Source organism: Papaver somniferum, chromosome 11 (assembly GCF_003573695.1).
Source record: "Papaver somniferum cultivar HN1 chromosome 11, ASM357369v1, whole genome shotgun sequence".
Taxonomy (NCBI): Eukaryota; Viridiplantae; Streptophyta; class Magnoliopsida; order Ranunculales; family Papaveraceae; genus Papaver; species Papaver somniferum.
In genome coordinates, this window is record NC_039368.1 from 50382384 (window position 1) to 50393419 (window position 11036).

Here is an 11036-nt window from a genome sequence, read left to right on the forward strand (position 1 = left end):
AATCCGAAACATCTATTTGATTTCAGTTCGTGTTCGGTATTGATGGTTTGAGAGTCTGTCCTTGTTCTTTAGCTTGTTGATTTTATTTTGTCTAGTAAATATTCTTATGAGAATTTTTATTCTTGTGTTTTTAGGAATAATAACCAGTTTTTGGAATAGCAATTATTGTGATTACACGTAGATATGTCCAATGTTTTCATCTTTATTGTTTTTAGATTTATTCGTTTAAATTCTAAAAAATTGTTTGGAAGATGATTTTTGCAGTATTAATCTTTATGGTTTTATATATTGCAACCTTGTTATGGGATATGTGGGTTTGCGTCCGTGAACTATGGTTGTCCCATACCTTGTCAAAAGTTAAGTCTTTCATATGTCGATATGCATGTATTGATAAAAGAATGAATGAACTTTTGACATTGTAAAAGTTTTAAGCCTATTATGTCATTATGCAAATATTGATGGAAGATAGAATGAACTTTTGTTTACAAGTATTATGTCTATTATATGTCATTGTGCAAATAGTGATGGGAAATAGAATGAATCCTTATCTATTCCGCAGTATTGATCTCCCCTGATCCATATTTTATGTATATACTGTGCGGCTCCGTAAGTTCTCTTATGTCAAGCATGACTAATTGAATTGATCACACTCTTTTGGTAATTTAGTTGTGTATTCCGATTGAATTAATCATGGGTTTTCTTGTGGTTAATTTAATTGAGTATTTTTGGATTCAAATTCATATTCGTATGTGATTTGTTATGTCCAAAAGAAATCCTTCTTTTCTTGTAAAAGTAAGGTCGCTCTTGTTGTTCTTTCGGGAGTGACATATTATGGGGGAGAGTTCTTAATTGAAATTGTGCATAATTTCCAAATCTTTGTGGGGAGTGCGGCTGTGGAATATTATAGGGGTTTTCTTGTATCTTTATAAACTCCTTGATGAATGCATTTAGCTTCGGATATATGATGGCATCTAAAAATTTGATATGTGCTTGCTTATGGTCATGAATTGTCTCTATGGAAATTTCATTAGGATCCCACTAGTTTTCGTACCTTTGCCAATTTTATTGACAAAAAGGGGGAGAATTAATGTGTAGTTCACACTACAAATATATATGGTTTTCGGATCATTATGTAAGGGGGAGTGGTTTTCATGTGAGATTGAGTATTGACTAAGGGGGAGTAATACATATCACCATAGTATAGTTGTCAAAGTTGTGATACAATTGAACTTTGATGTTGTATAATAATACTATAACACTGTATAACAGCGATTGAGAATTCTTGTTTTCTTATTGTTATGACTACGGATTTTCAACGAAGGTGATACTAAACTTACAATATGTGGGATCATTGGAGTACTTGGAAGTGCCGAAGATTTCGAGTAATGTTGAAGAACCAAGAAGATCATGCATGTGGAAGAGAAGCTACAAAAGTTTGTTTATCTTTATTTGTATTCCATATGTATTGATATTTTTGTCACTAAAATTGACAAAGAGGGAGATTGTTAAAGCACTTCTCGGTCGAACTCGCATGCGTTGCTATCTCAAGCATGTTTTTCAATGTTAGTGATCAAAACAATAAGTCTTGATTTCTAGTCTACTATTAGCTAAGTCTTGTACTAGGATAGAAAGTGTAGTTGAGCTCAAGACTCCATGGCGATCATCATACGAAGACGAAGAACTACTCAAGGAACTGGTGGAACTTCATCGACTAAAAGGTACTAGTTGAAGTAATGTAATGAGCCTCCCTATATGTGGAGACTTGAACCTATCTGTCACTCAAAAGTCTATCTACTCTATCTCCTATTTTGAGACAAAAGTCGTTCTGCTATATAGACTAAGGAATGCAAGTTTGCAAACCGTGGCTATAAAGTTCATGAATCGATTCGAGTGAATCAAATCGTTTTTGTTTCAATTGTGTCTATTATAAAGATCTAAGCAGTTGAACAACTCTCTAACTAGTTCATTTGAGTCATTTGAACTAGTTGTGGTAAAGAAGAATATGCATGGTTGATATGAAAGTGCTCATATGGATAACCATTTGGTTAACTACTGTTGAACCAACTAGATGTACATGTTTGGGTACGGTTACACAAACCTAGATAAACGTGCATTTCATTTGTGTGTAACAAGTTAAGTTTCGATCTAACGGTTGAAAGATATTAGCTTGAATCTAATCAGGTTTTCATCTAACGGTGAATATTGAATGCTTTGTTACTAAGCTAACATTGATTGCAAACCCTGATTTGAAAGACTATATAAGGGAGAACTCTAGAAAGTGGGAAATATAATCCCTACACCTCCTGTGTTATACTAGTTGTATTAGCTAGAGTCGATTCTCCTTTAACCTTAGGTTTCTATCGAGAACCTGTAGGTTAACGACTTGAAGACTTCATTGGGATTGTGAAGCCAGACCGATACTACTTTCTCGTAGTTGTGTGATCTGATCTAGTTGTTTCTATCGTACTAAGTACAATCGTAAGGATTGACTTGAGATTGATTTCTCTGATAGGCAAGATATAAAAGTAGTCACAAACATCTTCATCTCATCGTTTGTGATTCCATAATATCTAGTTTCATCATCATACGATTTAGATTATTGTGAGGTGATTAATAATACTAAGCTTTTCTTCGGGAATATAAGTCCGGTTTATCAATTGGTTCCAGATCACCTTGATTTATCAAAAGACGGAACAAAAACTCGTAGGAGACAAATTTATCACCATGAAGAAGACAAATTTATCAATAACCGTAGACTTTGTTGTAGGAGACAAATTTATCAATTACCGCAGACTTTTTTGTGTGATACAGATTTGTTTATTAAAGTCTTCGACTTTGGGTCGTAGCAACTCTTAGTTGTAGGTGAGATCAGTTAAGGGAATCAAGTGCGTAGTATCCTGCTGAGATCAGAGACGTAGGAGCGCAACTGTGTGTCGGGGGAATTTTTTTCTTTTAACTTGGTGTGTTGCGGGGCTTCTTCCCGACCCATGGCGATGGATATTCGATTTGGTGAGTCGCGGAGCTTCGCCTCGCCCCGTGCGACATTTTTTGATTTGGTGTGGCGGGGCGAATACATTAAATATGTTTAGATTTTATTAAACTTGATCCCTTTTTATTTTCCCATACATTTATTTTTTTTACTTTATTTTCGCATAAAATATGTGGGCTTTTTGTTATTTTATTTCTTGTATGTATTAATTTGGAAAAAAAGGAGTGTTAATATGGTAGGAATTCTACTTCCAAATCTAATTTGGACTTCCCTAAAACTCCAAACACGTTAAGTTAAGAAATTATTAAACCAATTATACATTTCCAAGTGTCCTCACCAAAACGCTTGTTTCACAAAACCAAAAAAAACCTATTTCGCCCAATAGGAAGCGATGTTTTCTTCACTGTTCAACGTAAGAGCTTTTTTGTCTAGGTCTTTAAGTCTTTAGATTTAGGAAAAAGAGAGTTTTGATTACCTCCAAATTTCTCATGAACAATGCGCCTCCAAAGTGCATCCTTTTCAGTCCCATATCTCCATACCCATTTACAACGAATAGCCATATTAACTAGCTTCAGTTTTTTAATTCCAATACCTCCTCTGGACTTGGAAAGAGTTGATCTCGACCATGACACCCAAATTCTTTTCTTCTTTGCTTCAGACGATCCCCACAGAAAATCCCTCATGATCTTTTCAATTTCTTTAACCACTGAAACCGGCATTTTAAACATCGAGAGGTAGTAACTTGGTAAATTTGCAATGACACTGTTGACAAGAATCAGCCTTTGGCCCTTTGATAAGTACTTCCTCTTCTACGTTCTCAGCCTTTGTCGACACTTCTGACTTATTAAGTTTCAAATGGCCCTGTTTTTCAACTTGCTCCCAAGTGGGATACCCAAATAATTTATCGGAAATGAAGTTAATTGACACCGAAATGCGGAAGCACACAAATCTCTATTGTGAGCTTTCCTATGAGCTTTTCGAACCCCTAGAAAAATTCAAGACATTACTCCATATTGCTTTATTCTCCCCTATTCCGTAGTATACTTCGTCCACAAGAAACGAGCCCGATTTTTCTTAGAAGAACGAATACTCCACCAAAATTTCAGTAAAAGGGCTTCATTAGTAACATCCAAGATCGTGATACCAAGACCTCCTTCCTTCACCGGACTGCACATTTTGTCATAATCCACAACAAACTTCCTTGTTACCTCCGAATCTCCAGACTAAGGGAAATTGTGAATCACTCTTTCACATTGAATAATAAATTTTTTCTGGCACTTGTAGACTGCCATGTTATGTACAGAGTCACTTGCAATTACATAATTAATAAGAACAACTCGATCTTGAAACAGAAGCATTTTTTCCTTCCAAACTGAAAGGTGCTTCTTAATTTTATCAATCACATTACAAATGTGACGATATTTAACAGCCCCATGCATTATCTGAACACTTAAATATCAATCCGAGAAAGTAGAAACATCCATACCCAATAAACCCGTGATAGTCTTACACCTGCTTAAAGAGTTACCACCATAATAAAGCTTACTTTTTTGACGGCAGACTGATATTGCCCCAAGAACGCTTGATATTTTCCAAGTAAACTTTTAAAGGATGTGTCTGATAACTACAAAGAAGTGAAAGTGATGGATAAATAAGAACGATCAAGAATATATAATAAATAAAAAAAGTAGCTCGGATTAGTGATGAAAATATAAATCTAAATAAATACAATACAAATTCTCACACTATAGTCTAAACCTCAATAATATGAAAGGGACGGGGAAGGTATGAGGCGGGACCTTGAATCCCAACCCCTCCCCATCCCATAACTTAGGTTTCGGGTATTACTCATACCCCACCCTATCCCCATTTGTGAGGGTAAAACCTTAACCAAACGAGGTGAGTACTCATGCGAGATGGGTTTGGATGGGGCGAATGGCCATCCCTACACGGGGTAAGCATGAGATCCCCCTCAGAGTTAATTAGAAAAGAGCTTTGAACATTAGTAAAGCTAGTGAGGACACTTGGAGAGACTCTATTGGTCGAGACATTAAAACTTGGATAACACTCTGTTTGCACCCTATGTTTAATCGGCCGTTTGTAACCCCAGTAGAAAAAACGTGGGTGCACAACATTTACGTATGCATCTACAACTAATCAATTACTTACACTTGGTTCAAACCAAATATTTAACTGGACTTTACGTTAGCAGTGATAAAGCGGTAGTTATCGGTAGCGGTGTGGGTAATAGTCTCAAGGGTGAAATTTTCAATATTCTGCTACGGGTTTTAATGGTATCTGAATTTTTCCGTTTTTTTTTTTTTAATTATGTTACGGATTTGACTGGTCAAAAATCAACTACCGTCAAACTGCGTAGTTTCTGTGGGCAGTAAAAACCCCATTTTCCACTAGTGTACTAACGCCAGTTGGTGTGTTTGCCACAGAGAGAGTTGAAGGTGGAGTTTAAGTCAACATATGAAATCAAGGGTGGAATCCAAATATAGGAGTGTTTGGCATGGAGTGAGTTTGGTTCTAGGGAGTTGAGACTCCATCCTTCAATGGAAAATCAAATAACACCTCCCCCATGGAATTTCAAACTCTATCTCTTCAACTCCACCGATTGACCATATTGACATTTGGGTTTTGGTTTTTCTTTTCATTTTCTTAATTTCAACAATATTTGATTTCTTAGAATTATATTACTTTATAATTATTATTATATAATATATAATATTATCTTAATAATATTATTTTAAATAAAGTTAATACTACTATTAAATCGGGTACCTAGCTCAGCTGGCCATTCCCATTTCCCAAAGTTTCATGCGTTCCAGGAAGTCCAGGTTTGAGCCCCCGATGGCGTAATATTGCATAAATTGGTATGGAATGTATTGGTTTTCCACCCTTGTGACATAATCTCATCCTCTTATTCGCTTCGACTCCCTTGGCTAGGTTCTCCATGAGGATCGTTGGTAGGTTAGCAAGACAACTTGTTCAATACTAATGTAGTACTACATCGTTGGAGCTTAGCTTGTTAGGCTTCCAACTGCTTTCTTGTAATAATATTCTTCTTTTTAAGAAAATAATTATTAAATGTTTCTTATTTTATACTTAAAAATACTATTTAATTTAAAATCTCAACTATTGTTTCTCATTAAAATTACATTTACTTAAAATATTAATTAAGTTAAAATATATTTATTACTTCAAAAATGATTTTTTATATTTTAATATATCATCTAAATTTTGGATATAGAAATTTAGTTTTTCCTTATATTATAAAGAAAAAGTAATATATTTATTAATAAATACAAGTAATATTAATAAAAAAAATTATTTTAAAATATCAAATAAAATTGTTTTAAAATTATATATATTTTTATAAACGTTTAATTATGTTGAGAATATCTAGAGTAAATCTTGTTTATTATTGGGATGTTCTTGTGTCGAACCCTATAAGTAGAGGCTCTATATGTTTGTCTATGGTGAACTAAATTTCTCCATTCTTCTTCCCTTCTACATTGTGTCTCTTTTTCTCTTTTTCTATTCACAAGACGTTATCAGCACGTAGCTATGACGCATATCTGTATATTTTTTATTTGGATGTTAATAAACACGAAAACATGATGTAAGGACCTGCCTTACAAATTAGCACAGAAGCTACTCTTGATCTCTAAGGATAGAGATAAATTGGGAGAACAAAAATTTGAGAGAGAAAAGATAACTTTACTGATTAATTTTTCATAATGAGTTCTATAAACAAAGAAGGGAATATAAATGATATGGTTAACTTTGGTTAACTATTGTTGAGCCAACAAAGGTGTACATGTTTAGGTATGGTTACTTATATCCAAATGAAGTCACTTTTTATTTGTGTGTAACAAGCTAAGTTCGATCTAACGGTTGATATATTAGCTTGAGTCTAATCAGGTTTTCATCTAATGGTGAATATTGAATGCTTTGTTACCAAGGTAGCATTGATTGCAAATCCTGATTGAAGACTATATAAGGGAAAACTCTAGCAACTGGGAAACCTAATCCCCACACCTCCTGTGTGATACTAGTTGCAACTAGAGTCGATTTTCCTATAACCTTCACTACACCATTTTTCGGGATTAGCAACGTGAATGCTGTTGCAAAAGGGACTTGCAACAGCAGACAACCGTTGCGAAATGTAGAGTTGCATTTTTTGCAACAGCTCTTTAGCCGTTACGAAATTTTTTCGCTAACGGTTTTCGATTCAGCCAACTGTTTTTCCTTTACTTTGCAACATTTTCGGCCGTTGCGAACAGGTTTAGCAACAGCTGCCTGCTTTTGCAATATTCTTGTCGAACAGCTTCAAGCAGTTGCGAAATTTAGAACCAAAAACCCTTACAACGGCTAAACTTAGCCGGACCCAGTTTTATTATTCTGGTTCTAAATTTAGCGACAGGCTTCCCCTGTTGCTAAAATTTGCAACAAAGAAAAAGTCAAGTCAATCATCAGATGACCTGGTCAAGAGTTCCCTGGAAAATTCAATTTCAGGCCAAGAATTCACTGAAGGGGACATTAATTGCGCATTGAACAAAGATTAAGAGACATTAAGTGTGCATTGAACAAAGATGTTCTCCATTACTAATAGAAAAATCAGTAGACATTTCTAAAGTTTCTAAAAAAATGACAATGACAACCAAAAAACAAGTCTGGAATCCCCACTTAGGTTTATAAATGTAGCAGTGTAATGCAATAGCTGTAAAAAATAGGAGGACAAGGACCTTAACCTTAGGGAATTTCTTTGGCATACCTAGATGGGCACCAAGCTCAATCACATGCAATTTTGACGTAATTTTCCCAGCATTGGTGGTCTTCGTGACAAAACAAATGATCCTAATCTATCATAATCTTGATGAATTGCATGAAACGTGTACAGCAAAGAGATACATCGGCAAACCCCTGAAACATAGGAAAATCAATTGTTAACCACCTAAGTGAGAATAGATACACAGGAAAGAAAGAAGAAAGATAATGCAAAAAATCATCATCCTTGTCACTTTGATATATCCCTGTGTTGGACCAAATAGAGTAACAAAAAATCAAGCCAACGCGTGAATTTCCTGTGGTTATCACTAGACAAGTAAACTCCTATCTTGGCCATAGTATATCAGTTGGAAAGTTAAACTTCTCATAAAGTGTGTTCATACCACCTAAGAAATGTAGGCACTTCTAATGCTTGGACACTACTCACATAATTCACCTAACTACTTATTACCTTCAATGCAATAAGCATTACTCAGTTTGATCAAGAAGCGCTAGTGTTTCGACTTCGGCTATCAAATCTCGTTTTACTTCATATGCAGCACGACCCTGCTGTAGGTGACAATCTCTTTGCTGTTGGGATTTCCTTGCATATGTAGCACCGCGACGCTGTAGGTGGGTGTATCCTTGTTTTTGAGATTGCCTTTCGATAATTCTTAGACTTCGATGTGGATGGAAACCCAGAATCTTACCTTGTGAAACCATCTAAAAATCAAACCAAAGCAAAAAGAAAATTAAAATCAGTCATGAATAGGTGCGCAGAAGATTTTGAATAAAAAAATGAAACAAAAATATTAAGTTCTGTATTATTCATTCAACAGTCTGTTGAACATTTATTGAGCTTCTAATAACATCCACTCTGAGCAATATTATGGTCATTTCTGACTAAAAGAAATAGATGAACGACTGAAAATTGAATTCTAATTAGAAACTCTAGTTGTCTGTTGCCAATAATATAAACCTCCAAACACAGTTTTAACTTGAAACACTTGTTCTATTTCTAGACAATGAACCTAGAAGCTTAGATAGCCTTCATGCACATCTCAATATCCGCATAACTTCTGTCATTAAATTTGATTTTTTAAAGAAATGGTTGGTGGACAAATTAAATAAGTAGACACTCTTCTTTCGTTATGTTTGCAGCATATAACCTATGAGGGAAAGTCACATTTGTTAATGGATAAGCTTCAGTACAGCTCGAGTGATGACATATACATTCAGTATTATGAGTAAAATGTCACATAGTTGCAACTAATGTATATACGAAATACATGCATACATCAAAACACGGTAAACATTCAAAACACAGGGTACATTAGCATGCAAATTTAATCCGTGCGTAAGCATATACAGCTAATATGACTTAAACTGCTCAAAACATATACAGCTAATATGCTAATAAGCAACGAACAATTATATACAGTAACACAGCTAAAAACATACCAGAACTTGTTGATGCTTCATGCTCATTTTTGTTTGCATGTGTATCTCGTCTTGCAGTTCGCATACTGTAATTGCTGCTTCGTTTTTGAAGAAGCTCTTGTATTTCATTTTCCGTCATTGTTGTTCTTTTGCCTTTTCACAACTACGCCGATTGTTTAATCGAGCATCTCTTTGTTGTTGTCGTTTCTTCTCAACTTCCATGTCTAGCCGATCTTGTATTCTAGGACTATGACAAACCTCCATTTGATTAGAACCTGAGCTTGTAACTCATCTAATATAACTGATATAAAAAAAGGTCCTTTAGTTAATTTTTCAAACAGCAAACAAAATTAGGAAACTTATCTTGTTTGTAACCCCTACATTGAGCTTAATAGTGAAATCATGAATGACATTGTAAGGTAACAAATGATACAGCCACATAACCAAAATTAATTTTAATCAAAAATGAGGTTGAGAATTCAAAAATATACTTAATTTTTGCTGCTAGGAATTTTGTATAACAGAACAATTGAGCAAAATTCGTAAATGTGACAGAACAAATTTGGATTTTTTAACCTTATAATAAATATACTTATAGTTAACTCCTTTTCTTTATCATTCTTCTTTGGATTCTCTTATTTCTCTTCTTCTTCACCATCAGGTATCACAACATCCATCCCTATATCATCTCCAGCACTTCCATTACAAACTTCTTCTGAAGAGGAAGAAGAAAGAGTGAAGGTAAAGGCGTAAGCAATTCATACCAAAATTGAACGTAATCAATTATATTTACAACGAAATCTATAGATCATAAGGTTTCAGATTGGTGCACTCCATCGACTGTTCACCAAACATTCAAAAGTTCACTCACCAGAAATCTAAAAATTCGAACTGAGCTTATATATTGAAAAACTGTATTGAGCTGTTAAAAATTCTTCTGCAACCATTCACCTTCGTACCTGCAACCACAGAAGATACTTGACAAGCCCCTTTTGAGCAACATACACTGCTTTTCCATGAGCTAAATCATCCCAAACTGTTCCTTCATACCTACACAACAATAGACGGTCAAGAACATTAGTCAATTACTAATACAGAGAGAGTGAAGAAATTGAGGGATGGGTACTGAAACCCCCGACACATAAATCAAAATTCGAACTACCAAACTAACACAAACCCTAAATTCTAATAAAATTACTTCTAATTACTGGAAAATCCGAAATTAGAACAAAAATAAGAAACCTTAATTCAAATGAACAGAAAGAAATCTTGATTTGAAGAAACCCTAACCTGGGTTTTTTTTGTTGAGGAAGAACATAAGTCCAGAAAACTCTAAAATCCAAATTTAAGAAGCAAAAACACAAATTAAATAAAACCCACATGTAAAGTCTCTCCATTATAGCAAACTAACCTCACGAGACAAAGAAATTTTTTCATGAACCCTAGATTAAGTGAACACGGTAATCTTTTTCATCAAAAACAAAGTGAACACAATGACCTTCTTTATCAAAAACAAAATGGTTTAGTTAACTCAATCGAGATTTTGACTGAAGATTGAGTTGTTAATCGAGTTTTTCAGACAGAGAGAATGAGAACCTCAAGTTTTTTAGACTGAGAAACAGAAGTCGGCTAGAGAAAGAAGAAGGGTGAAGTGAAGAGGGAAGAGAAAGTGAGGTATTTTTTTTTTACTCGGTAAAAGAGAAAGTGAGGTAATTGTACTGTATATGGGTTAGGGTTAATTGAAGGGTGTAGATTTTATTCTAACAACTATATCTACGGTGGAGATTTAGAAACGAAAATACACATGTAAAATTTCGGTGTTACCAGGCAC

The 11036-nt window shown here is 34.6% G+C and overlaps 1 long non-coding RNA gene across 2 annotated transcripts; it reads right to left on the minus strand.

The window, feature by feature from the left end:
- Positions 1-7707: 7707 nt before the first annotated feature.
- LOC113321020 lies at positions 7708-10796 on the minus strand. Of its 2 annotated transcripts, none has more exons than XR_003346423.1 (5): positions 10496-10796; positions 10165-10255; positions 9227-9920; positions 8238-8488; positions 7708-7921 (listed from the first exon to the last, which is right to left on the minus strand). It is a non-coding gene; the product is annotated as an uncharacterized LOC113321020 (long non-coding RNA). The 2 variants fall into 2 exon arrangements; XR_003346422.1 differs by having other exon boundaries at positions 10077-10255.
- Between the last annotated feature and the right edge of the window lie 240 nt (positions 10797-11036).